Genomic DNA, 26,400 nt, shown 5'->3' with positions numbered 1-26,400 from the left:
TAGCGAACCCTCCTTCCCTGGTAATGGCTAGCCCTAAAGTCCCCGCCATGTCTGCCCCTCCCTGTAATGACCGTGATGCTCCGACCCACTCCCGTAGCAGTAGTCCCCCCAACCGCCCCACTGACCCCCGCCTTCCCCGGCAGGCCCTCCGAGTCAAACATTCTCATTTATCCACCCTAGCACTCCCCACGTAATATTTAAAAAACATATAAGAATACAATAGTAATAAAACAGTAAAAGTGGGCTCATTCATTCACCACAGACAGACCTCATGCACTCATCATACCAGATAAAAATTGCGCGGTAGTGCGGATTGGTGAAGGCTTATATAAAAGGTCTTAAAAGTTTGGCCTTCGTGTTAGCAGAGTCTGATAGGAGTCTAGTAGAAACATATATGGTCCAGAAATATAATGTAATGGTCCAGAGAGAAGTACTAGTGATGGCCACTGGAGGGAGTCCAAGTGCTCAGCACACTGCCTCTCTGATGAAATAGTGGCTGGCGATGATGATGATACTTGATGGTCTACAGAAAAAGTACTAGTAGTGGCCACTAGAGGGGGCCCGAATTCCCAGCCAACGCAGCACTCTCAAAGCAGTGGTAATCGCAATGGTGGCAGCTGATGATAATGGCTGCCACAGGGAGCCCGTAGTTGAGTTCTTGAAGCTTTACTTCTACACCAGGGCAGATGGACAAGCCGTTTAAAAACCTGTTGGAACAGTGGCAAGATCGAAGAAAAGCGCCGCTTCAAAATGCGGGGGGGGGGGTATCAGTAAAGCTGTAGTGGAAGCAGGAAACCCATTCCTTTGCCTCCCGGTCCCAGTCCCAGTCCAGTCCAAACATCTCTCCTGGATCTCCCACCTCTTCTTCGGGGCATAAGCCGACCCCACAATGTTGTCCAGTCAGTAAGGGGGTTCGGCACCCTTCCAAACAACGGTGCCGAAGCCTCCGCCTCTCGCACCCAGCCGTCACCGCCGCTTCCCAGCTGATCAAAAGGGCCGATGTAATAAACCAAGCCAGGGAGTATATCATCGTTCTAGAGCTGTCCCTGGGGCTGCCTAGAGGTGACCCCCTTCTCAACCGACCACCTCCCTGGAAGGGCTGAAGGCTGGCGCCCCAAAAGAACCCCCCGGTTACCATATTAGGGGTCTTGGGCGCCGCAGTTAGTATCGTCTCGTCCTCAGGCATTCAGAGCGGCGGAATCCGGCAGCCATTCTATTCTCACGCATGCGCTAAAGATCAAGTTAAGCTCCTCAATGCTCCTCAATTTCTGGCTAGGAAAGCTACCATGATGTAGAGGAGAGCCAGCAAGCCCATGTTGCCAAGGGCAACATAAAACATATGAATAGAGCCTTCATTATGTTCTAGCATGACATCTCCAGATTGTGAGTACATGTCCAACTCAGGGAATAGGGAAGAAGTCCCTAACCAGATGCTGTAGAAGATAACCTGGACATAAGAACAAGAAAGAATAGCAGAATTGAGCAGGCTCTTCCTTAACCATTCCTAGACTTTATTCCCTGTTTTTTCTTCTTGCCAACAGGGCTAACATACCTTAACTGCTTTAGTCAAAACAGTAGGAATGACAACTGAGAAGGTGTTGCTGAATGCTGTTTGTTGAAGAAGACAGGTGACTTTCCATGGTGGTCCAATGAATAGGAATGAGGACAAGAAGAAAAGCAAGAGAGATAGGGGGAAGATGTAGGTTGTAAGCCAAACAACACCAACCTTTTACACAAACATTAGTGTAGGGGTGGGCAATTTATTTTTCCAAGGGACTACATTGGAAGCTGGAACTGTTATTGAGGCTCATGCCCCTGCCACTGTCCCAGTGGTGGGATTCAAAATATTTTACTACCGGTTCTGTGGGCATGGCTTGGGTGGTGTAGCTTGGTGGGCGTGCAGGGGAAGGATACTGTAAAATCTTCATTCCCTCCACTCCAGGGGAAGGATACTACAAAATCCCCATTTCCTCCTGATCTGCTGGGACTCGGGAGGCAGAGAATAGATGGGGCTGGAGCCAGTCAAAGGTAGTATTTACCAATTCTTTAAACTACACAAAATTTCCACTGTGGGTTTTCAAGAACTGGTCAGAACCTGCTGAATGCCACCTCTGCACTGTCCACTATCACTATTGCCACTGCCACCATGGGATGGAACAGGAGAATCAAATAGTCAGATGTGGTCCTTGGATTAGAAAATGCCCAGGTTGGCAATAGTGGGTTAAGGAAAGGCCATGCTATGCCTATGAAAACACACTTTTTGTAGGAAGTGTCAAGGTATATTATATTTCCAAATGTCTGTTCCCCTTGGAGTCATCCATGGTGAAAATGGTCCTTTCTGCACAAGGAAGGTAGCTACAGCAGCAGATACTTTTCCCCTTCTGAGCCCCCTTCCCAAATCCTAGGTGACAGTTTTTCTTTTTTCTTTTTAATTTTATTTTTTATTACATAGACAACATAATCACATAACAATAGAAAAAGAAAGGCAAAGGGAAAAGGAAAAAAAAACACACACACCAAAAAAAAAAGGAAAAAAAAAAACCCATCATCCCATACAATATGTCATTTGATTACAGGTGCATCCCTACTACATTTCCCCCCATACACACATCCCGTATCTCTCTGTTGTATATTTAATAGACACCACAATAACCTAGGGTTTAAAAAAAGGGGGGGGGACACAAAAAAAACATCATCACATGCGGCATGTCGTTTGGTTACAAGTGTTTTAACATCTGCATCTTCAAATAATATTTACCGTCTCAAATATTTCATCTAATATAACTAAAGGCCTCATTTTCATTCTACAATATATATTCAGTTAACATTAGCATTATTTTTCCCCAGAAAGTATACTTATATTTATTGTTAACCTTGCATTTTATACCTTCAAACAGAGATCTTATTCCTTCATTTTTCAACAAAGCATCGCTGCCTATATATACCAGTTTTCATTTGTTCCCCTATTAGAATTGCTTATCAGCAGCGAAATATCATTATAATAAGTTCTTAACCTTATACATTATATCCCCGGACCTTATATTAATTCTTCATTGTGTCATTGTTAGATTATTTCACAGCATAATTATATCATCATTTACTTTCTTCAATTAAGGCATAAGTATATCATTTTTCATTTCCAAAGTTTTTTTTTCCCCTAGCCACCGATAAAACAAATCCCATATCTTAAAATTGTTCATCCTCTTGCTCTCTAATTTCAAATGTCAATTTACTCATTCAGCACAGTCCATTATTTTTCGGATAACTTCTTCCTGTTTTGGTATTGTTTTGTTTTTCCAGTTTTTTGCAAATACAATTCTGGCTGCTGTTAACACATTTACAATCAGATATTTTAAGTCTTTGTTGTAGGTTTCTGGTATGATCCCCAATAAAAAGACCTCTGGTTTAAAGTCTATTTGTTTGTGTGTCATTTTCTCCAACCACATGTGGATTTTACTCCAGTATCTTTTAGCTTCAATGCAAGTCCACCACATGTGGTAGTATGAGCCAGGTTTCTGGTGACATTTCCAACATTTTTCTGATTTATTCTTGAACATTCTTGTGATTCTGGTCGGGGGTAGGTGCCACCTGTAAAACATCTTATACAAGTTTTCTCTATATGCAGTAGACATTGTCATTTTGTAATTTTGAGACCACAATTTCTGCCAATTCTCTAAATCAATCCCATACCTAAAGTTTTTTCCCCAAGCTGTCATAGTTTCTTTAACTTGTTCTTCATGCAATTTAAACTCCAATAAATATCCATATAGTTTTTTAATTACTTTTTCATCAGTGCCTGTTAAGATTTTGTCTAACTCAGTCATTTTATTATAAAGACCTTTAGTTTTTCTATCTTCATTATATCTAGATTGTATCTGATATGAATACCAGTTCATTTCCATCCCCTTGTTTCAACTCTTGAATAGATTTGAGCTCACCCTCTGTATTCAATAATTCTGTATATCTAACTGTTTGTTCCTTTTATTATTATTGGATATGAAGGACTCCAGTCTCTTCCTTGGGTAGTAGTGTGATATACGCTTCTGACCATGACTTTGGTATTTTGCTCTCAGACATCACTTCATTCATGACTTGTAGGAGTGGGAGGGTCAATGTTTCTTCAAATGTTCTGTAGAATTCCACAGGTAGTCCATCTGGTCCTGGAGCTTTCCCATTGTTTTGTTTTTTAAGTGCCTCTGTTAGCTCCATCATTGTTATTTTACTTTCTAACATTGTTCTAGTTTCGTCTGGGGCAGGGGTGGCTTTCTCGCCCCGTTCCAACCGGTTTGGTTGGAACGGGGCCGGCAGCGTCCTCGTGCACGCGCATGGTGCACGCATGCGTACTAGCGTCTGCGCGATGCTCCAGCTGCTCCTGGAGGATCGCGCAGGCGCTGTATGCGTCCTGCGCATGCGTGGAAGTGCAGAACTCGTCAAAACCGGGTAAGGACCGCGGGCGGGCGTGCCCTTTGCCGTTCCCGGATGTTACTTACTTCCGGGTTCGCCGACCAACCGGTTCGCAGGGACCACCGCGAACCGGTTGAAACCCACCCCTGTACCTGGGGGAGATTGGCATCTTGTAAGTACTTTTTAACTCGTCCCTCCTCCACCTTCTCTTGTTCATAGAGTTTAGCATAATAGTCTTGTATAATATTTTTTTTCTCAGTATTTCCATACTGAATTTCTCCTTGTTTATCTCTTAGTTGAAGTATTTTCTTTGTTTCTCTCTCTTTTTTCATCTTATATGCCAACCACCTGCCTGGCTTATTCGCATTTTCAAAATAATTCTGTTTGGCACCTCTAATTTTTTGTGCCAGTTCTTCCTTTTCTAATAGGTCCATTTTGTGTTTAATTATGTCCATTTTTATTTTGACATCTTTTTTTGTGGTGCTCTCTGTAGTTCTCTTTCAAGTATTTTATAGTCGTTATCTAAAGCTTTATGCATTGTCTTTTCTTTAAGTTTCTCTTCCTTGTGTAGTCTATTGTCAAACCTCTGATAACAGCCTTCATTGTATCCCAGAGATTCTGCAACGACGTATCTTTCCTATTTTCTTTAAGGAAAAGGACTAGCTTTTTTCCATTTTTTGTACAAACTCTTTTTCTTTCAATATAGTGTTATTTAGTGTCCATCTAGGTCTTGCCCTTTGGCCTTTCCATTTAATTAAATTGGATTGTGGTCCGCCCAGGTACTTGCTCCAATCTCAATTTCTTTTATGTTGGAGCTCAACTCCGCTGAGACCCATATCATATCTATTCTAGAAAATGAAGAATGTCTGTTTGAGTAGAAAGTGTATTGTTCTTTTTTAGCATTTCTTTCTCTCCATATATCTTTTAGATTTACTTCATCTGTCATCCTAAAAAAAGATTTCGGCAGAGGCTTCCTATTTAATTTCTTTGTTTTATGTGTTTTATAGTCCATATTTTGATTCACAATGCCATTAAAGTCTCCCATCATACAAATATCAGCATAGTCTAGTTCCAAAACTTTTTTGTGTAGTTTTTTGTAAAATTCATCTTGTTTTTCATTGGGGGCGTAGATTCCAATTAGGAGTGTCTTTTTGGTATCCATAATTTCCACCATCAAAATTCTTCCCTCTTCCTCTGCATAGACTAGTTTTGCTGGGATGTTGCCTTTAATAAAAGTCCACTCCTCTTTTCTTGCAATTCGCCAATGATGAAACATTTTCCCAAGCTTTGGTTGAGTTAATAATAATCCTAGGTGACAGTTTTCATACACTGGCAGGGGACAGGCTCTGAGCAGAGAGAGGAAACATTTCATGTATTTATTTATTTGTGTCCTGTCTTTATTTTATTTTTTGAAACAATTTTTTTTATTCTTTTGTTACATATTTAACTTCTTTTACAAACAGTGTTGCCCGGGTTTCCCCCCTTTCCCCCCTTCTTATATGCATAATTCATTTTACATCATATTTCTATTTCCAATTTCAGCCAGTAATTTCTTCCCATACTTTCCATCTTAGGTTTAATTTCTTCTTAATAAACAATAACATTATTTGCCCCTTAAATTAAACAAATTTAATATACCATTTACATCTTTAATTCTGTTTTACTATAGATAACATATATCCTTAGATTTAATTTTGTTATAAACATTTCACTTAGTTAATTATCCACAATTAACAGTATTAATCTATTTCCCTGACATCATATTAACTGTATGCCATTAACAATACTGACATATTTCATTTTATTCTACTGGTAAATCCTTTCCTTCTTTCCACCTTTCCTAACCATTGTCTTTTGATTTCTCTGAAATGTCATCTTTTATATCATCTTGATTCCACCCATTCACCTAGCTTTTTCTTTTTCTTCTTTTTATGATTTCAAAATTTTTTCTTCCTACTTTTTTCTCCCTTTTAGTTTATTGTTCTGATAATTTTCCCAGGTTTTTTTCCCAATCTTTCCCCACTATTACCACCTTTACTGTTTAATTTTTTTTTGGAGGGCCATTTCCCCCTTGTCTACTTTTAGTGTGCCACTATACATCCCAGTGCAATCATCTATATATTTTCTTTTTCAGTCCCTCTTTCTTCTATAGTATCTTCTTGTTCTTCATTTGTTCTATCTCCTTTCTCCTCCACCCTGATCTAGGTGCTCCTTCCGAATTTCTATTTTTCTTTACCCATTAGTGTTTCCAGTGCATTTTTTGACATGTCAAGTAATTCATCATACATCCACAGTTCCATAATGCCTGCTTGGTCCATTAACTTTTTTGCCTTTTTATTTCCAACTTATAAAGTCCAGTTCCAATTTTATTCCAATCCAGTCCACTTTTCAGTATTTTCCAATAGTAAGTCAAATTCACAACACTGTTGCAAAAACAAATCTTCCTTGATGGTTCCCACTGATTCAAAGGATCTTCCAGTTATCAGTTACTATAACCAAGGTCAAAATCTGCAGCTGTTCTTTTCTCTGTAATTCCTCTATTAAGTCTTGTAGTATTCTCCACTCACTGCTAAATGTCCCCCTCTCCAGAGTACAGTCTGATCAGGTGGCTGTCAGAAGCTATCAAAGTCAACTTCAATTCTCAAAAAATAGGAAAAAAAGGTAGAAAAAGAAGAAAAGGAATTCTCCTCCCAAATTTTCTGGTTGTTTTAAATGTTTCCAATTCCAATTTTGGGAACGAAAATCTTTTAGGGCTTTCTGTTTTAGTCTCCACTTTGTCCTATTTCCTCCATTTGAATTTCAGACTTACTAATTAGCTGCTAGCTCCACTCCGGGTCTCTTTTTGAGTTCAAATTTAAAATTTCTTTACCTTTGGGTTGGTCACTCTCTCACCCAAGTCCAACGCTCTGCTTGAACACTGCTCCTATTCAAACAGCTTGGTCCAGTTGCCCCAACTTTGAAGTGGTCATTTAAATATGGCTCCTGCCCCCACAGTCAGTTTGGAGGACTTTATCACCAACCTGTGAAGGAACTGTGGTTCTTCTTGGCTATACAAGATGTTCCTCCTTTTACCCCATTCCTTCAGAATGGTAATGAATGTAAAGGTCCCCTGGCAGTGGTTTGTCTAGCTGAGTTTTCGCAGAACTCATCAGAGCTCCACTATTTCCCAATTGGTTTTGTCTGGACGCTTCCAGCTTCTCCTGTCTTTATTATTTTTAGAAACAAATCAAAGCAGTGATCATGTCAAATGGTCCTATTTACACCTATTTCCCCCCCCAAAAAACAACCCTCTGAAGTGGATTGGGCTGAGCGAGATTGACTGACCCATGGTCAACCAGCTGACCTTCATGACAAAGAATGGACTTGAACTCACAGATGACATCAAGCTGGCATCTTCATGTCTGGAACCTATATTCTGTTTATCCCTTCCCTCCCCCCTCATTGGCAAGCTGAGAAGCAATAATAATTGCAACAGCAAAAGCGCCCTTTGAAGCTTGACACAAACGTTATAAAGCTATAGTACCAGTAGGAGGATTGAAAAATATGGAGTCTACATAACTATTTAAAGAGGGAATGTATATTGTCACTGTGCCCTCAGCCCCTGAAACTCTTAGTTGTAACTTTGTCTCACCCTATGAACCAATTTGCTTTTTAATGTGATTTGGTTTGATTCAAGTATACCAGTGGCAAAATTGTCCTACATTCATAAACACATCGCCCATATTGCACACATTTCTCTATTCTCAAATTGGAAACAAAAAAGAAATAAAAATAGAATGTATAATTTTGATATCGTTAAATGGAATTTGGGAGAAACATCTACCAAAAGTCATTTCAAAATTCACTTTGACAACAATGTTTTTTTTTTGTATTCAGGTCTGGCCTTAGGAAAATAATGTAACATTTGGAGAAGAAAATTAATCCCAAGAGGCTAGTACTGGAAGCCAAAATGGAGAAGACCTGCACGGCCACCATGTACTTCCCCTTAGTACTCAGGTAGGTGGGCACAAAGGACACCCAAACGCTGCAGAAGACCAGCATGCTGAAGGTGATGAGCTTGGCTTCATTGAAGGCTGCAGGCAGATTCCTGGCCAAGAAAGCCACCATGAAGCAGATGGCAGCTAGGAAGCCCATGTAGCCCAGGGCAATGTAAAACATGGTGACACTGCCTTCATTGCATTGCAGAATAATCACTCCAGATTGTGAGTGCATATCAGAGTCAGGGAATGGGGGAGAAGTGCTCAACCAGATGCTGCAGAGAACAATTTGGACACCAGAGCAAGAAAGGATGACAGAATTGGACAAGCTATTTCCTAGCCATCTCTGAAATTTATTCCCTGGTTTTGTGGCTAAGAAGGCTAACACCACCATGAATGTTTTGGCCAAGACAGTAGAAATGGCAACTGAGAAGATGATGCTGAAGGCTGTTTGTCGGAGAAGGCAGGTGACTCTCTTTGGCTGGCCAATGAATAGGAAGGAGGTCAAGAAGGAAAACAGAAGGGAGATGAGGAGGATATAGGAGAGATCCCGATTGTTTGCTTTGACTATGGGAGTTTCTCGGAATTTAATGAAGATTCCCAAGACAAAGCCTGTTACTAAAGACAGGAACAAGGCAAAGGAAGCTAGGATGATCCCCAGATTTTCTGGATAGGATAGGAAAGTTTCAATCTTTGATATACATTCATCTCTTTTGAAATTTGGATGTTGATCCTCTGGACATTTGGTACATTTTTCAGCATCTGAAAAACAGATTAACATCTACCAGAATGCATGATCTTCCATCAGATGCATAGTTGGAGTGAAAAAAGCAGTGATTTGGATGAATATGTTTGGAGAAAGGTAATATGCAGTAACAGTCAGTAATTTAAAGCAGTGTAACAGAGAGAGTACTAAAGGAAAGTGTGAATCTCTGCAACAACTTCCCAGGAGAGCTCTGTCTGGCTTTATAGGTTGTATTATTTGCATCCCAGATTGCAGGAACCATGTTTTAGGGATGAAATCAAAATGACTCTGCAGCTCTTCCATTAATGACCAATGAAGGTATGACCTCTTGTCGGTTGGATTGGAGGACTCAGTGACCCTTTACCGCACTGGTTATATTATGGAAGGAAGATATAGATTTTGGTCTTTAAATTGGCTTTTAGGGAAGTTTTATTATTAAAATCCTCTTTGCAAATATCAATGCCCCATCTTAACCTGCACCAAATAAATAGTGAGGTCTTTCTGGGCAGATGTTTCCCTGGCTGGTGGATTCGCCTTTTTTAATCTTCCCACCCATGCAACAGGCACCAAGTATTTACTTGGGCATCATTTTTGGGGATGTAAGGGAAAAAACCAAGCTTCAGTTTTAGAGTCCTTCTATTATTCCATCTAGAAGGTAAAATGCTTCTCAGTCTCATCCTCTTAATAAAAGCAAACTCCCTCATTTATCATTAGGAAGGAAGGAAGGGAGGGAGGGAGGGAGGGAGGGAGGGAGTCTCCAATGGTGTTGCTTTATCTGTAAATGAAGAATTCCAGTCATGTATTAGTCAAGGAAGTGGAAGGGACGGGAAGCATCAGAAGTTTTCAATTCGTATAGGGACATCAAGAAATAAGCCAGATATTCAACAGTAAAGGTGAAGAATAACAAATTCCATCTGCTTTTGAAAGCCAAGTTATCATTGACTCTATGTGGTTTGATATACTGGTCCCCATTAAACCTTCAAAATTACTATCACTCCCTGGAAATCAAGTAACCCTATTAAAAAGTATTGTGTTTTTTTTAAAACCAAAGCTTAAAAATGCCCATCAAAATGCTATTTTATTAAAATTGTCAGCCTCTGTGGTCTTTCCAAAAGTCTGCCAGTTTTCTCTACTGCCACCCACCTTCCATGGTTGAGATGGTTCCTTCTGCACAAGGACGACAGTCGTAGCAGCAGACAGCCGCCCCTTCTTGAGCTACCTTCATGAATCCAGGGCGGCAGCTTTCCACACACCTGGAAGGAGGCAGGGGCTGAGGAAAGAATGCCCAGAACATGAATTTATTTTATTTTTTAAAAATGAATTCATCTTCAAAAAAGTGGGAAAGAAAAGATTTTAGGAGCCAAGGTGACACAGTGGTTAGAATGCAATATTGCAGGCTCCACAGCCAGGAATTCAAGCCTGATCATCTCAAAGTTGATTCAACTTTTTATCCTTCCAAAGTCAGTGAAATGAGGACCTAGATTGTTGGGAGGCAATACGCTGACTCTGTAAACCACTTAGAGAGGGCTGTAATGTACTATGGAGCGGTATATAAGTCGAAGTTCTATTGCTATCTCAATTCAAGATCTGTGATATGAAATGTGAAGTTCATCAAACAGATTGAAGTGCTTATCTCTATTTCTCTTCCCTTTTTAGGTTTAAAATACGTTACAGTTTTAACTTTCCTTTTACATTTGGATATTGTATTTCTTTTTCATTTTATACAGAATTCATTTAAATACTTAAATTTATCAGGGAAAAGGATGGACTCTTCCCTTTGAATAAATAAACCACATTATTTGCATGATTGCCTCTGTCTACCTCACTTTGCATTGACTCCATGAATACTGTTTATGAACATTGAAGATGATAGTTTTCAAGGCCATCTGAACAGGAAATAAAGAATTTTACACTCTTTTGAGAGCCTAATAAACTGATATGAAAACTTAAAGGCATTGAAAGCAAACGACTACCCAGTCTCATTTTGACACCATCAGTGGAATTAAGATAAATATGAATATCACCTTTTTCAGCATTTCCAGCTCGGTGATACTCTTTTGGTTAATGGTAATTTTAAAATCTTGGAATGCCTGTTTTTCTAGACTCCCAGATTTCAGCATCTTGAACGATTTGTTGGGGAAAAGGACCCAATTCACAATGTCCAGATCAGCTGTCAAATCTCCTTTCGCATCCAAATATACCCCTTCTATGGAATTATTGTGAAACTGAGAGCTTTGAAGAAAAGGGTGAAGCTAGAAATGAAAGGAAGAATTAATAAGGACATCAGACATTCTTTGAAAAGACTCCTTGGTCTGTGCTGGGCGGGATGTGAACATTTCTCTCTGTGTGCTCAAAAAACAAATTACATTTTAAATTTCCAACTAATAAAAGAAAATAAGGATCAGAGAGAATGGGAATGAAAATGAGCGGAATTAAATTACATTGGGTTTAAGTTACAGGATAATTTAATTTTTCAGAAGAAGTAACCAAGTTATCACCTTATGAAACTGATTCTAATTGGCAGTGGAAGTATGTTTCATAGAAAATAAATACCTGCCAAGCATTCAGCTTTGGAGCTTCCATCTTCATAACTCTGCCCCTTGCTGATCTCTTGTGTGTGTTTTTATAAGCTGAATTTAAGGCCCTTGCCAGAGCCCAGATGGTGCTGTCAATGAGATAACTGTTCATAGCCAGGCTCCAGTTAATCTCCTCTTTCTTCAGAGGCATCAGTTCTTCTCTCTGTCTGCACCTTCTCCAGACTTTCACTGAAATATCATCCTTAGTGGATGAACATGTAAAGGTTTTCTCTACAAAAGTATGTAAGACTGAATAAAAGTGATTAAATGCATCACATTTTGCCCATTTCCATTTTTGTATCAGAAATGAAAAAATGGTCCCAATGTATTTAGAGGAAATTAAACTATGCATGAATTCAAGACTGAGATCCCATTGAGCTGTGGTGATCCAGACCTTTTCAACAATAGGTCCCCGAATATGTTGGTGGAATGCTTGTATAACCTTCATTCCTATCTGGAACGAACTAATCTCTGAACCGTAAACATAGACATTGATTTTTCTCCACTTGGAATTAGATTTCAACTTTAAACCCACGCGATATGAATTTAGTGAAAAACGTGGAAATTCAATGACACAAATGTCATTCCTTAACATCAAAGAAGACATTGTCCTGATGAACCTCTCCCCCTGGTCACTGTCGGGAGCAACCAAAGCAACCAAGGTCCACTTGAAATGGAGGAGCAGCTTGACCATTCCTGGATACTGGAGTCCTTCAACCGGGAGCATTGTGTTGAAGAAAGGAAACTGAGTTTTATCTCTCAGGATCTTAGAAGCAAAACTATGACTGATCTGAAAGGAATGGGAGATGGTGGATTTTATTTTTAACTAGTATGTTCCACTGCGCTGCATTGTAGAATCCATTTTATGGCAGTGCAGTAGAAGGCACAACATGCCGTATCCTAACAGAACACATACCTTAAGGGGTGTTAGGGATGTCTTATATGCACATACACACACACATACACACACACACACACACACAGCCATTATATATATGAAAAATGTCTCCCCAAGAAAGGGACACACCTGTGGGACTTTGTAGGTGCCCAACATGGTTGAAATCTGGATGGAGATGCCAGTCTCAGCCTCTTCCAGAACAGCCACTGTGTTTCTCTGCCTTCCACACCTGTAGTTGGGGACATTGGCCTCCCCATCTGAAAGCAGATCCAGCAAAGCCTCTGAAGTCATTTCTACCTTGAAGAAGTTTTCATAGATATTATAACCCAGGGTGAGGTTAGGTAAGAGACTGTCATTCTGGTCAATGTCCTTGGTGGTAAAAATGAAGGGTACAAATTTCCAATAAAATTTCAATGTTTTACTGCAAGTAGAAACATATCAGTGTATATAATATTTATCTTTTCTTCCACAATAATAATTTTAATCATTGATCAAAATTATTCTTCCAAACAGTTTAGAACATTCCAAATTATTAAAAAAATAAAAAATAGGAAAATTTGGATATTTCATTTTTAAAAGGTACTCTCCTAGTTTTTTACACTAACATGGCTTCTATTTCATGCATTGATCTTGAAATAATTATTTGCTTCTTTGTTTACTTGTTTATTCAATTTCTATAGCCACACATCTCTGGGCACTAACAATTAAGCATATATTACAATTTAAATTTGAAATTTGAAAATAAAAATGGTAAAAAAAATATTACAGCACTAAAACTATTTCATCCTTCTTCTGCTAGACTATTCCCTCTGTCTTAATACGGGTGGGTGATTTACCAGATAGCTAAAGAAAAGCTGTTTACTACCAGCATTTGTTTATTCTGGATGTAAATAGGGACCTTAAACTAGAATCAGAAAGTAAATTAAGAAAAGAAGCAGATCAAGGGGAGAGCTCCTTGTTTTCTCAGAGGGGTGGAACCGTAGACATTCATTGGAAAGAGAGGGGGTCAAATTCAATGCAGGGAAATTGATTTACCGTGTGAATTTTGTTGAAGGGCTTCTATCAAAGCTCAGTGATTCCCATCTTGCCTTCATCGCAGAGACTATGCCACTAATGGAATAATCTCCTGGCTTGTAATGAATCTGTGGGTCTACTTCCCCCTGTCCCAGAGCCAGGAGGCATTTGGCTTTGGGCATCCCATAGACTCTCTGTGGCAACAAAAGAAGCATAAATAGGATCCTCAGAAACATGACTTTTGCTCCAAATAGAACCTCCTCTGTGACATCTGCTTTTGAACCAGGATCAAAAAATCTTACATCTCTTCAACAAAGAGATGTCAATAGTTTCATACAGAACATCTGTGGGAGAAAAACTCAGCTGCTGCTTGTCTTAAACAATTCAGCAACATGATTTGTGCTCCTGTCTGAGCCTTCTCTTCAGCATCTGCTTTTTGGCAAAGAATTACATGAAGAGGTATCAGAATTCAAAATCTCTTCTAAGACAGGAGCTTCTGATTCATACATAGTCTACCCATCTGAAACAAATAGAGCCCCTGCTTGTCTTAAAATCACCTTCCCAAATTCACTTTCTGTCTGTAGAACCGCTTATGAATTCAGCACTTCTGAATCAGATTCCACTCAACATTGACGCCAAGCCCGATACTGATACCAAGACATGTTTTCTGAAAGTTTTCTGAAATGTCCCAAGGGAATTAACATAAAGTCAGCAAATAAATGACTGTGATTTGGATAATTGAAAGGAACAGAACCTTCATTTTTCTGAATCCTCCATGAGCAGGTGACCAAAGGGAGAACTCTGCCATGCCATTCCAAACTTTGAAGGTGGGACAGTGAGGGAAAAAGGAGAATTTGGCCCCAAAGTTTTCCAACAATGTTTTTTTAGAAAAACGAGAATCAAGGTTGATGTTTAGAAGGATCGTTAATACTGGCATACTTAAAATGGATTTGGTTTGGCTTTTCCCCTAAGAGAATTTGTTGAAAGATTTTTAGGTAGATTTCTGGCCAGAGAAAGAACCAGGAAGCCCATGTAATCAAGGCAAAGATAGAATATGCCAATAGAGCAGTGATGGCTAACCTTTTTGTTGTTGGGTGACAAAAAATGTGTGCTGGCACCCATAATGCAATGCTCCCCCACAGGACGCATATGCACACAACCACCACCACACCACACCAACACACACACACACACACACACACACACACACACACACACTGCACTGCACTGCCGGTGCACTGCTCACTGCCAACCTGAGCATGATATTTCCTCCAGGAGGTGGGTGGAGGCCGTTTTGACCTCCCCAACCCCCCAGAGGCTCTCAGGAAGCTGGAAACAATCCGTTTCCGAATTTCCAGTAGGCCCATTTTTTGCCCTCCCCAGGCTCCAGAGGCTTTCCTGGAGCCTGGGGAGGGTGAAAATGACCTCCCCCGGAGGCCCTCTGGAACCTGGAAATGGTCCATTTCTGAACTTCACGTAGGCCCAGTGGGCCTGTTTTTTTTTGCCCTCCCCAGGCTCCAGAGACATTCCTGGAGCCTGGGGAGGGCAAAAACGGTCTTCTCCAGTCCTCTGGAGAGCCCAAAAATCAGCTGGCCAGTGCAGGAATGCAGGCTGGAGGTGGCAGAGGGCAATGGCTTACGTGCCCGCAGAGATGGCTTCACGGACCACCTGTGGCACACGTGCCATAGGTTTGACATCACAGCAATAGAGCATTCATTACATTCTAGCATAATATCTCTAGATTGTGAGTACATATCTTACTTAAGGAACAGGGGAGAAGTGCCTAAGCAACTTGGACAACAGAATAAGAAAGGATGATACAATTGGCCAAACTCCTCCCTGGCCACTCCTATACACTATTCCTTGGTTTTTCAGCCAACAATGCTAAAACACCAGAACCATTTTAGCCATGGCAATAGGAATAGCTACTGAGAAGATGTTGGCTAAATACTGTTGGTTGGAGAAGGCAAGTGACTCCCCATGGCTGTGAAATGAGTAGAAATGAGGTCAAGAAGGAAAGCAGGAGGGAAGCGGATGTATGTGTAAACCGTTCAGTATCACCTCTCATCATGAGCTGAGCAGCGTATAAATTTGATAGATAAATACATACATAAATAGATAAAGTAGGAGAGATCCTGCCTGTTGGCTTTCAGGGCTTTCAGTAAGTGAGCTTCTGGGAATTAAACGATTCCCAAGATTAAGCCTGTTACCAAAAATAGAAACAAGGCAAGGGAAACTAGAACGATCCCCACATTTTCTTGATAGTAGAGATTCACTCTTAGCTATACTGTCACTTCAGTTGATGTTTGAATGGTGATCCACAGAAAATTTGGTGCATTTTTCAGTATTTCAAAAGAGCAAGATAGTATTTACCATAAAACAGATCCTTCTTCCATCAAATTCACTGTTAGAGTGAAACTTTGGATGGAGGGAATGAAAGAGTACAAAGATACAGGAAAGAAGGGAAGGGAAGACAGGGAAGGGAAGGAAAGGGAAGGGAAGGGAAGGAAAGGAAATTCTCCATTTCTTTACCAAGTAACCTTTCATGCCAAATGTGTAGATATATATGGTATTTGTAAAGGATGAGGTTTTCTTGGAATCTCCCTTCCTGGGTGGAACCATTTCTAGGGACAGTAAAAAATCATAGTTCTGGGTTTCCTTGGACACCAAGAGCCCTGCAAGTGTCTAAGATGTTTCTAGTGTCTAATAACATTTTTCAGTGCCTCTAATCCACTCTAAAATATAAAGATCTGATTAATAAGGAATGCAACATCAGCATCATAATGTTCAAAAGTCCACAGTAAGAAAACAGTTACTTCATCACATCAAAAGCACAACTTTATAAAATAAACCAGTCACATATAATAGCATGAAAGAAAAACAAATGGAAATCAACCCAGCAGAATGTTTGGTGTCCCAAATGCCCACAGAACAATTTGGTTTTGGGTGCTTTATGGGAATCCACTACATTGAGTTACATTGGGACTTTTTCAGTTGGATCCCATTTCAACTTGCCTCCAGAATTTGTGAGTGCTCCAATACTACAAATTTTAAGAAGATGTTGGATAACTATTTATTTGAAGTGGTATAGGGTTTCCTGCCTAAGCAGGGGGTTGGATTAGAAGACCTCAAAGGCCCCTTCCAACTCTGTGATTCTGTTCTATTCTATTCACCCTGCAGTAAGGACTTTGCAAAATTCCTATTTCCCCAGCTAATTATTAGAATGATAGTGATTTCTTTCTTGCCTTCATGCTAAATATCATGGGATTCTTTTTCCCTCTGGAAATTGATTGCAGGATGTCAACAAACTCAGGAGCAACACATTTGGCATCAGGAATGTTAGTGTATAAGTTGTCTTGTGACTCTAGAAAGTTGGACTGAGTTTCATTGCCATCTGGAGGTCTGCTGTTTTGGCCCAGTTTCCATTGTTAAGGAAGTCCTGTCTGAGCTTCACATTGTATTAGAAAAGTGCAATCTGCTTTCAACTTCTCCAAACCTTTCTGCTCTTCTGATTCTGAGATTGGATGCAAGGCAGGGGATTCCTTCAGCTAAACCAGAAATGAACCCACTGTTTCTGCTTCTGATGGAGCTTTTGTTGCCCCAGGCAGCCTGTGGGATGCTGGGCACCAAGTGCTTCTTGACTTTGGAGAGGGATGCAAGAGACCCACTCAATCATTACAGCCCAGGAGACCATCTCATCGGTGGGCTCTTCTCTGCAACAAATATTCTACAACCCGAGCTGCAGAATTTCAGTTTGAGTCCATCTAAAAAGGTTCATCAGTAAGTCTCAGGATGTTGAGTGATGTTATGTTAGGTTGAGGAAAAATGGGGGCAGTAAGATTTTAGTTAGTGAGATCCACAGTCACATCTGTATACAAACAGGGGAACACATTCAGCAGATGAAACAAAAGCAAGCTTTAACGCTCAGCACCCTTGTCCAACTGATATCTACAAGGACAACATGCTTTCATCTTTTGAGGTGATTAGCTTGAAAGGGGAGGTCATGGTTATGGTCTCATCATGGCCATCAAAGAAAGGGACTGGAGGCTATAATTGGTCGGTCCTGGTCAGTCTCAATTCAGAGACAAGGCTAATTTCTTTTCTGAGTCTTTCCAAGTAGATAGCTATCAGAGTCTCCTTTGGACGAGGAGGGTGGCACATAAATCTAATATTATTGTTAGCATATGGTGCTGTTACAGTAGCCAGGAGACCACAATGCTATTGCAGAGTACTAGTTTGACATGCCTCGTAAGTCTAATAAATAGAATTAATACATTTTCCAGAAAGATAGAACCCGCAATTCCAAAGACATCAGCAGTCAGCTTTGGATGTCTCCAGACCTTCTCCCAAATTATCTGTTATCGTTTTCCTCAATGATTCATGGATTTCTCCAAACTCCACACTGCTAGTTGTTGTTTCCCTGATGTGGACATGGGCATCTTCAGATGCTCCTTCTTGACTCACCTCTAATTCCACTGATACTGATAAGTGCTTTGAGCTGGTCCTCTGTTCTCTCTATCCACTCTCTCAAACAATCAGGGATCAAGACCATTTACTCAAGAGCAAATGAGAATACTGATGTTCCTGTTCAATTCTTAAATGTTTTCTTTAAAAATATAATACGTATATTATGATCCTTTTAGTGATTCCCAAAACCTGGTCCCTACATGTATATTTCTGAGCTACATTTTCAGACATAGTTTGCCAAAATCTTTTCCTGGGATATTTTTTGACTTCTCAATATAAGGTTGAGATATAGTGCAAGTCACAACAGTGCCCAGATTGTTTGGACTGTGTCTGTTTTGACTTTCAAATAACCTAAGTAGAGAAGAGGAATTTTGGGGGCAAAAGCTTGTGCAGTCACAATAGCACATATGAAATGCATTAACAGAATAACAGAGTTGGATGGGACCTTGGAGGTCTTCTAGATTAATCCCCTGCACAAGCAGGATACCCTCTACCATTCTGGACAAATGGCTGTCCCATGTCTTCTTAAAAAACTCCAGTGATGAAACATCCGTAACTTCAGAAGGCAAGCCATTCCACTGGTTAATTGTTTTCACTGTCAGGAAATTTCTCCTTAATTCTAGGTTGGTAATTTCACTGAATGTAACATCCTGGCAAAATCCATGTATCTTTTCAGGAAAGCAAATGTGATGTACTGGAAAATTCTGTCCTTCCTTTTTGCCATTCAGGAAATCAACAAAGATCCACTCCTCTTACCCAACCTCACCCTGGGCTATAACCTCCATGACAACTTTCGAGACAGAAGAATAACTTTGGATGGTCTGTTGGATTTGCTTTCAACTGGAGAGGCCAATGTTCCCAACTACAGCTGCGGAGGGAAGAGAAACATGCTGGTTCTCCTGGAAGAGACCAACTCTGATATATCCATCCTCATGGCTGCCATATTGGGCATCTACAAAATCCCACAGGTATAGAGCAAGTGAATGGCTGCCAATTTATTCCAGAGCAGTTCGAGGAGGTTTTCTCCTTAGAAATGTTAATTAAGCATGGATTAAGATGAAAAATTAATATTTATGCCACCAGTCTCCTAAGAACAAATATAAATACAACCATAATCAACAGTTATAAGTGGAGAACAAATATTAATTTGTAATATTTCACGTTGCTCAAGATCTTGCACTATGCAGGCCCTGTGGAAGCAGCAACTTTTCACAAAATGAGATCTGGATTTCTTCTTAACATCCATTATTGACAGTTATTCTCTGCATTTCTGATCCCCTATTAAATCCACCAAGGTAGATGTGAATCTTCCAGCCACTACCTAAGCTCTGACATAATCTTTTCAGGATTTAATAGGTGGGCTTTGTAAAAACTCGAAATAAAGCATAAATCTCCTTTTTGCCCCCCTCCAGATCAGCTACACTTTTATTTCGCCGATCCTGAGTGATAAAACTCAGTTACCCTTTTTCTATCGGACCGTCCCCAAAGAAGATGCCCAGTACGTGGGGATTGTTAAACTGCTGCTGTATTTTCAATGGACATTCATTGGCGTCTTTGCTGCAGACACTGATAATGGAGAACATTTCATTAGGACTCTCGTTCCTGTGCTGGCTCAGAATGGCATCTGTGTTGTATTTTCACAAATCATATTATTGAAAGATGAGAACTTCAAGTATCTGATTTCTGTTTTCAACATGTGGACCCAAATCAATGTATTTGTTTATTATGCAGAGTTTACGTTCATTGAGGGAGCATTTTTCCTAGAAAAAATATTAAATTCCTTAAGAAATCCTATCGAGGGGAAAGTTTGGATCACAACAGCTTTGTGGAATCTCACCATTGAATTATCATATAATACTCTCTCTTTCAGATACACCCATAGTATTTTTTCTTTTCTTATCCAGACCAGGCATAGGACCAAATTTGATGATTTCGGATATTTCTATTTTTTTATCAAAGCATTTATGACTAAAAAATTTCACTGTTCATATGGGAAGCCTGGCTTTTCTGTGAAAGGCTGGACAAGGTGTACAGAGAAAGAGACCTTGGAGACTCTACCGCAGGAGAAGATTGAAAAGACCTTCTCTCTTGATAGCTCCTTAACTTACAATGCCATCCAGATTGTGGCACATGCCTTAAATGTAGCCAATTCAGCCCGATCTCAGAGGACAAGGATGAAGAGAAAAGTCAAGGTGGAAGTTGAAAACGTTCAACCATGGCAGGTATTTCCCTTATAGGTTCCATGTATGTGAGATGTAAAACTCTCAGGTGAAAAATCAGGAGACCATGAACAATAAAAGGAGCTTTAATAAAAGGCTTTTGCAAAAGGGTTCTCTCCTAGAAACAGGAGAGAGCAAAGTATAGGTTTGAATACATGGTTTAAATACATTTTCAGCAAAGAAGGAAAACAATCCAACACCCCTCATTCTCATAGGCTAGCTAATGTTAGATAGGTTTTTGGCTATTTCACAGAAATTTCCTGAACAAGAAATCCCCCAGGAAATCCCCTTGCCACATTTCTTCACCACAAAACTATCAACCCTAACACATGACAGCTTTTTCCTGCCAATGTTAGCCTGACCTGACCTGGAATGGACTAATCAATTTATAACTGGGTTTTTCCCCAAAACATTTCTTACACAACTCCCTATCTTAATGTCTCACAGATGGTTAGATTAAACAGAGTTTAAATATGGAGTTGCTATGGCTCTTTTCTTTACAGGAATAATTCTACTTCTCTCAATATATGTTGCTAAGGGCGACATCTAGATGGTGATCATCATGAAACACTCTTTGAGAAATGTCAAATACATTGAGAAAAAAGTACATTTTAGGAATGATTTTCTTTCATAGAATCCCTTGTCCTCCTCTTTCTTTCTTTTTTTCATTTGGCCTCCAGCATTGCTGAATGGCAAATTATGCCTTGGCTGTGTTGTCACACACCAGTACAATTCTTTTACCTCATATGCTTTGAGCTTTTCTGTCTTCAGATTCTAGAATTTGATGTGGAAAGGGATTTTTGATTCTCTCCCAATTACAATTTATGTAACACAACATTATATTTAATATTACAATAATCAGTGTATAGCCTTGTACCATCACCCAAAGAGTGTGAGAATCAATATTCAACCTTTCCCTCAGAATCAGTGTTCAAGCTTTCTTCAGATAACAAGCAGATGGAAGAATCAATTACAAATATTGACGCTGGGTTTCCCAATTTCCTAAAGCCAATTCATATTTCCAGGACTGAGTTGTACATACTGATGCTGTGTGCTCTACAATAAGGAGAAATTTTCTGACTGGGAGAACAATCAACCAATGGAACAGAAGTTGCCTTTGGATGTTGTGGGAGTTTTATTACTGGAGGCTTCCAAGAAGAGATTGGACTGCCATTTGTCAAAAATGGTGTAGGGTCTCCTGCTGGAATGGGGGATGACCTACAAGGTCCCTTCCAAATCTGTTAATCTGTCTTTCTTGTGGAATCCAAAGACAGGACTCAAAATAAATAATCAAGGCTCACTGTGGTGCTTGTTATTCAATGCACAGGAGAAACTCTCCAAAGAATGTTGAGATAAAACTGTGTAGAAAAATAGTTATACAGGAAATCTCAGGGAGAAGGGGGAAGCTCATGCGTAAGCAACAGATAATGTAAGCAAATACATTTGTAGGTAATGGATTTCCCTTCTCCTGCCCTTCTGCCATCTGCTTATCTTCAAGACAACTAAGGTGAGAAATAAAACAATAAAACAAGAGGAGAGGAGCTATTTGGAAATGCCAGATGTTGGAAAGAAAACATCTCCTTTTGGCACCTGAAGGACAAATCTATGCAAATTGTCCTGAGAAGAAAATAGACTGCATCTCAATAAGCCAAATTCCTTATATCTCTGTATATCAACTTGTTTAGATGATTCCATCTGGGTAAAAACCTCTTTCCTCATGCTCTGTAGCTTCACCATTTCCTGAAGAACCCCCAGATCTACAACAACACTATAGAAGGAATGTATTTGGATAGAAATGGAGAATTGATGGCTGACTTTGACATTGTGAGCTGGATGTGGTTTCCTAATAAGTCGACCAGCAAAGTGAAATTTGGGGGTCTAGTCAGAGAAGGAGCCATTGGAGTCAAATTCAGCATCAACAAGGAAATCATCATGAGTCCTCAATGGCTCAATCAGGTAGGGGAAGAGATGTCCCATCTCTTTAACTTTGTCCATCATCTCATTCAGTGTTTCCTTCCTTCCCAAACTATATATCAGGCTGACTGCCTTCAAGCTAAAGAGACATTTTCTGACAGTTAGAACAAATAATCAGTGGAACGACTTGCCTCCAGAAATTATGAATGCTTCAACACTGGAAGTTTTTTAAGAGATTAGACAACCATTGGTCTGAAGTAGTATAGGGTTTCCTGTCTGAGCAGGGAGTTGGACTAGAAGATCTCCAAAGTCCCTTCCAACACTGTTATTCTGTTAAATTCATGCTTCAGACATGCTATTTCTATTTAGAACCAGCAAAAGAAAATTTGTTTTGTAAAGCATGGAAATTGAAGGGACACAGAGGGGAATGATGTTGGGGTGGAGGGAAACAGAATCAGGATTTAAAATGAGGGGGAGAAATAAAATCAATTGAGTTGCACTTGTTCATTTGAACAATGTAGAAATTCAAGAATGGAATTGAACTTATGGATAGACATTTGGTAGAAGAAATGTGCAAAATCCATCATGCTGGAGAATTCTAGAATTTCCATTTCGCATCTGTATCACACGGATTTGTTTTTCCAAAGGTTGCACTGACGGTCTTTCAGAGTCAGTCCTCCAAAAATGGAAATATATCTGACTATCAAAAACTACTTTAGTTTCAAAAAACAACTTTCTAGAAAATTGATGGACCTTCCCTGGAGTGGTATGGCCTGGGGGAGAAACAGAAAATTCCATTTCTAGTTCATTTTGCACATACCTCTTTTGTTGATCCCGTTCCAAGTCTATAATTTATTTCATAGCTGATCAGTTTTCCAGATGTTTCTGAATACCAATTCTATTTACTTTCAGCCCTTGCCTTACTCCCAGTGTGTGGAGCCTTGTCAGCCTGGATATTTCAAGGTGGTCCAGGAAGGAAAACCAATCTGCTGCTACAATTGCATCCCTTGCGCAGAAGGAAGCATTTCCACCCAAGAAGGTAGGTGAGTGGAAATCAAAACTGCATTTGGGATAGGAGAAAATGTTCCTGCAGATCTTTTTTAAGAAGATATTTCTAATTTGGGTATTGGAGGGGGGAAGGAGAATTAATTTAACTATCAAAATTAATTTCACAAAGGAGTTAACAATAATATTATCTGCAAAAATCCATTGGAATGAGATGTTGAGATGTAGAAGAAGCTATCAAGAAGCTTATGCAACTTTGTGAAGGATCAGTTGAAGTGAAAACTTGTTGTTTCACCATGACAAACAGAATGATGTTGCTTCTGCAGTAGGAAGCTCTTCATTGAGATGAATGAAAGCCAACTCACATAGGACCTAGTCATTAATCATGTCATCTCCTCTATTCCAGCATGGACTCAGTATAGACACATTTCTACCTAACCATCTTCCTCCAAGGTGTCCAAGGAGTAGGCAAGCATGATCTGTGTTTCCTGTGGAATAGTGTCTCCTTATTATGGCTATTAGAGGAAAAGGTCAAACCAGACAACTTTATCTGCCCCCTTTTAATCATTAACCATTGGCATTTGGTGGGACAAAATGAAACCAAAAACAGATGAATAATGTTGTTATTGAATTTCAGTTTTATCCTCCAATTAATGAGTAATGGTACGTACTCCATTTTGAAAAACAAGAATATTCCAACCTAGTCAAATCGGCTAGTTGTTGTTCATCCATCATGTTCGAAAAGGAGCTTGACATCTAACTGGTTGTAGTCTGTCCACAGTGTGTCCGCAGGTGGCTGGCAAGGTCTACACGGGTGTGAAATGTTCTGCCACATGTCAGGCAGATATGTGTGGGCACCATTGTTGCAGCATTTGCAGCTCTGGCTTTGCGGAGTGCCTGCTTCTCTTGTGCCTTGGTTGTTCTTCTGTCTTCCAATGCCTGGCAGCCTTGGTGGATCAATGTGTGCCATATTGACTGATCTTGTGCCAGGGTTTCCCAAGAGGTGCTGTCAATTTCCAGGGACTTGAAGGAGGCTTTCAATATGTCTTTGTATCACTTCCTTTGTCCCCTGTGAGATCCCTTTCCTTCAGACAGCTCACCATAGAGGAGCTGTTTGGGGATGTGATGTTCTGTTATTTCTTGCAATATGGCCTGTCCAGCATGTCTGGGCTTTCATCAGCAGGGTTTGAACTGATAGCAGGCCTGGCTACCATCAATTGGCTAGTCGTAGTCTATTAGAGACTTTCCTACACTATGTAGATCAGGGGTGTCAAACTCAAGGCCCATGGACCGGATCTGGCCTACAATAATTGGATCCGGCCAACGATGTGGTCAAATGTGGCCTGGTCTATCCAATGTGAAGAGAAAAGATCAGGCCAGTGTAGCTTCAGCCAGGTCTACCCAATGCAAAGAGGAAACATGCTAGCAGTTTGTGGAGTGGTGTCAAGCTGGCCATGCCAACCCAGTTGGCCTCACCCAGATGCCCCCCCCAAGGTCAACCATAGCCCTGATGTGGCCCTCAATGAAATTAGGTTTGACACCCCTGATGTCCCTTCTCCCCTTTTGCTTTCTAGATTTGTCTCCTCTCAAATTCTGACCCTAATCTAGGTACACTTCATCAATACATACTAATGCAAAGAAGCACATGTATACACATACTCCTAATATTTTCTCTCTACCTTCCATCCTCTGCAGATGAATACACACACAAATTCAAATATGGGTTTTCTGATTTCAAAATCTAACTCCCATCCTATAAATTCATGGTAAATATTACATTTGTCCTCTATAGATGCAGACCACTGCACCAGATGTCCAGATGATCAGTATCAGAACAAGCATCGAGATCAATGTATCCTCAAGATTGTCACTTTTTTGTCCCATCAAGAGTATTTGGGAATTATTCTAACTTTCTTTGCCCTATTCCTAATATTAACCACAGTTTTAGTCTTGGGAATCTTCATTAAATTCCAAGAAACTCCAATCGTCAAAGCCAACAACCGGGATCTCTCCTACATTCTCCTGGTCTCCCTTCTTCTTTGCTTTTTGACTTCCTTTCTCTTCATTGGTTGTCCAAGGAGAACCACCTGCTTTCTCCGACAAACAATTTTCAGCATCATCTTCTCAATTGCTGTGTCTTCTATCTTGGCCAAAACAATCATGGTGGTGCTGGCTTTCCTGGCCACAAAGCCAGGAAACAGAGTGAGAGGGTGGTTGGGCAAGACTCTGGCCAACACCATCATCATTTCTTGTTCCAGTGTCCAGGTTGTCATTTGTTTGACCTGGTTAGGAGTCTTTCCTTCATTTCCTGATTCTGACATGTATTCCCAGCCTAGAGAGATTGTTCTGCAGTGCAATGAAGGCTCTGTCACGATGTTTTATGTTGCCCTTGGTTACATGGGTTTTCAAGCTGCCATTTGCTTCATGGTGGCTTTCCTGGCCAGGAATCTACCTGGATCTTTCAATGAAGCCAAGCTGATCACCTTCAGCATGCTGGTCTTCTGCAGTGTCTGGTTGTCCTTTGTGCCTACCTATCTGAGCACCAAAGGGAAATACATGGTGGCTGTGCAGGTCTTCTCCATCTTGGCTTCCGGTGGTGGGCTGCTGGGTTGCATCTTCATCCCTAAGTGTTACATCATTTTGCTGAGGCCAGACTTGAATACAAAGGAACAACTGATGTTCAAAAGTGAAGTAAAAATGTGATTCTGATTAATATTCTGGGGATATAATTCCCACCAAATATAAATCTCACTCATTGTGTATTTTTCAGAAGAAACCATATCATGCTACTTTTTGAAGTGATCTCCTGCTTAAGCCTAATTTCCATGTTTTTATGTTTCTGTGTCTGGTAATATTATTTAAGGAGGGATGCGGTGGCTCAGTGGCTAAGATACTGAGCTTGTCAATCAGAAAGGTTGGCAGTTCAGCAGTTTGAATCCCTAGTGCCATGTTAACTAAGTGAGCCCCCGCTATTTGTCCCAGCTTCCGCCAACCTAGCAGTTCGAAAGCATGTAAAAATGCAAGTAGAAAAATAGGAACCACCTTTGGTGAGAAGGTAACAGGTGTGCTTTTGGCATTTAGTCATGCTCACCACATGACCACGGAGACATCTTCAGACACCGTGACTCTTCGGCTTTGAAACAGAGATGAGCATTGCCCCTTAGAGTCAGGAACGACTAGC

The sequence above is a fragment of the Thamnophis elegans genome, chromosome 2 (genome assembly GCF_009769535.1).
Source record: "Thamnophis elegans isolate rThaEle1 chromosome 2, rThaEle1.pri, whole genome shotgun sequence".
Taxonomy (NCBI): Eukaryota; Metazoa; Chordata; class Lepidosauria; order Squamata; family Colubridae; genus Thamnophis; species Thamnophis elegans.
The sequence above is the reverse complement of the archived record's forward strand: the minus strand, read 5'-3'. Positions refer to the sequence as shown.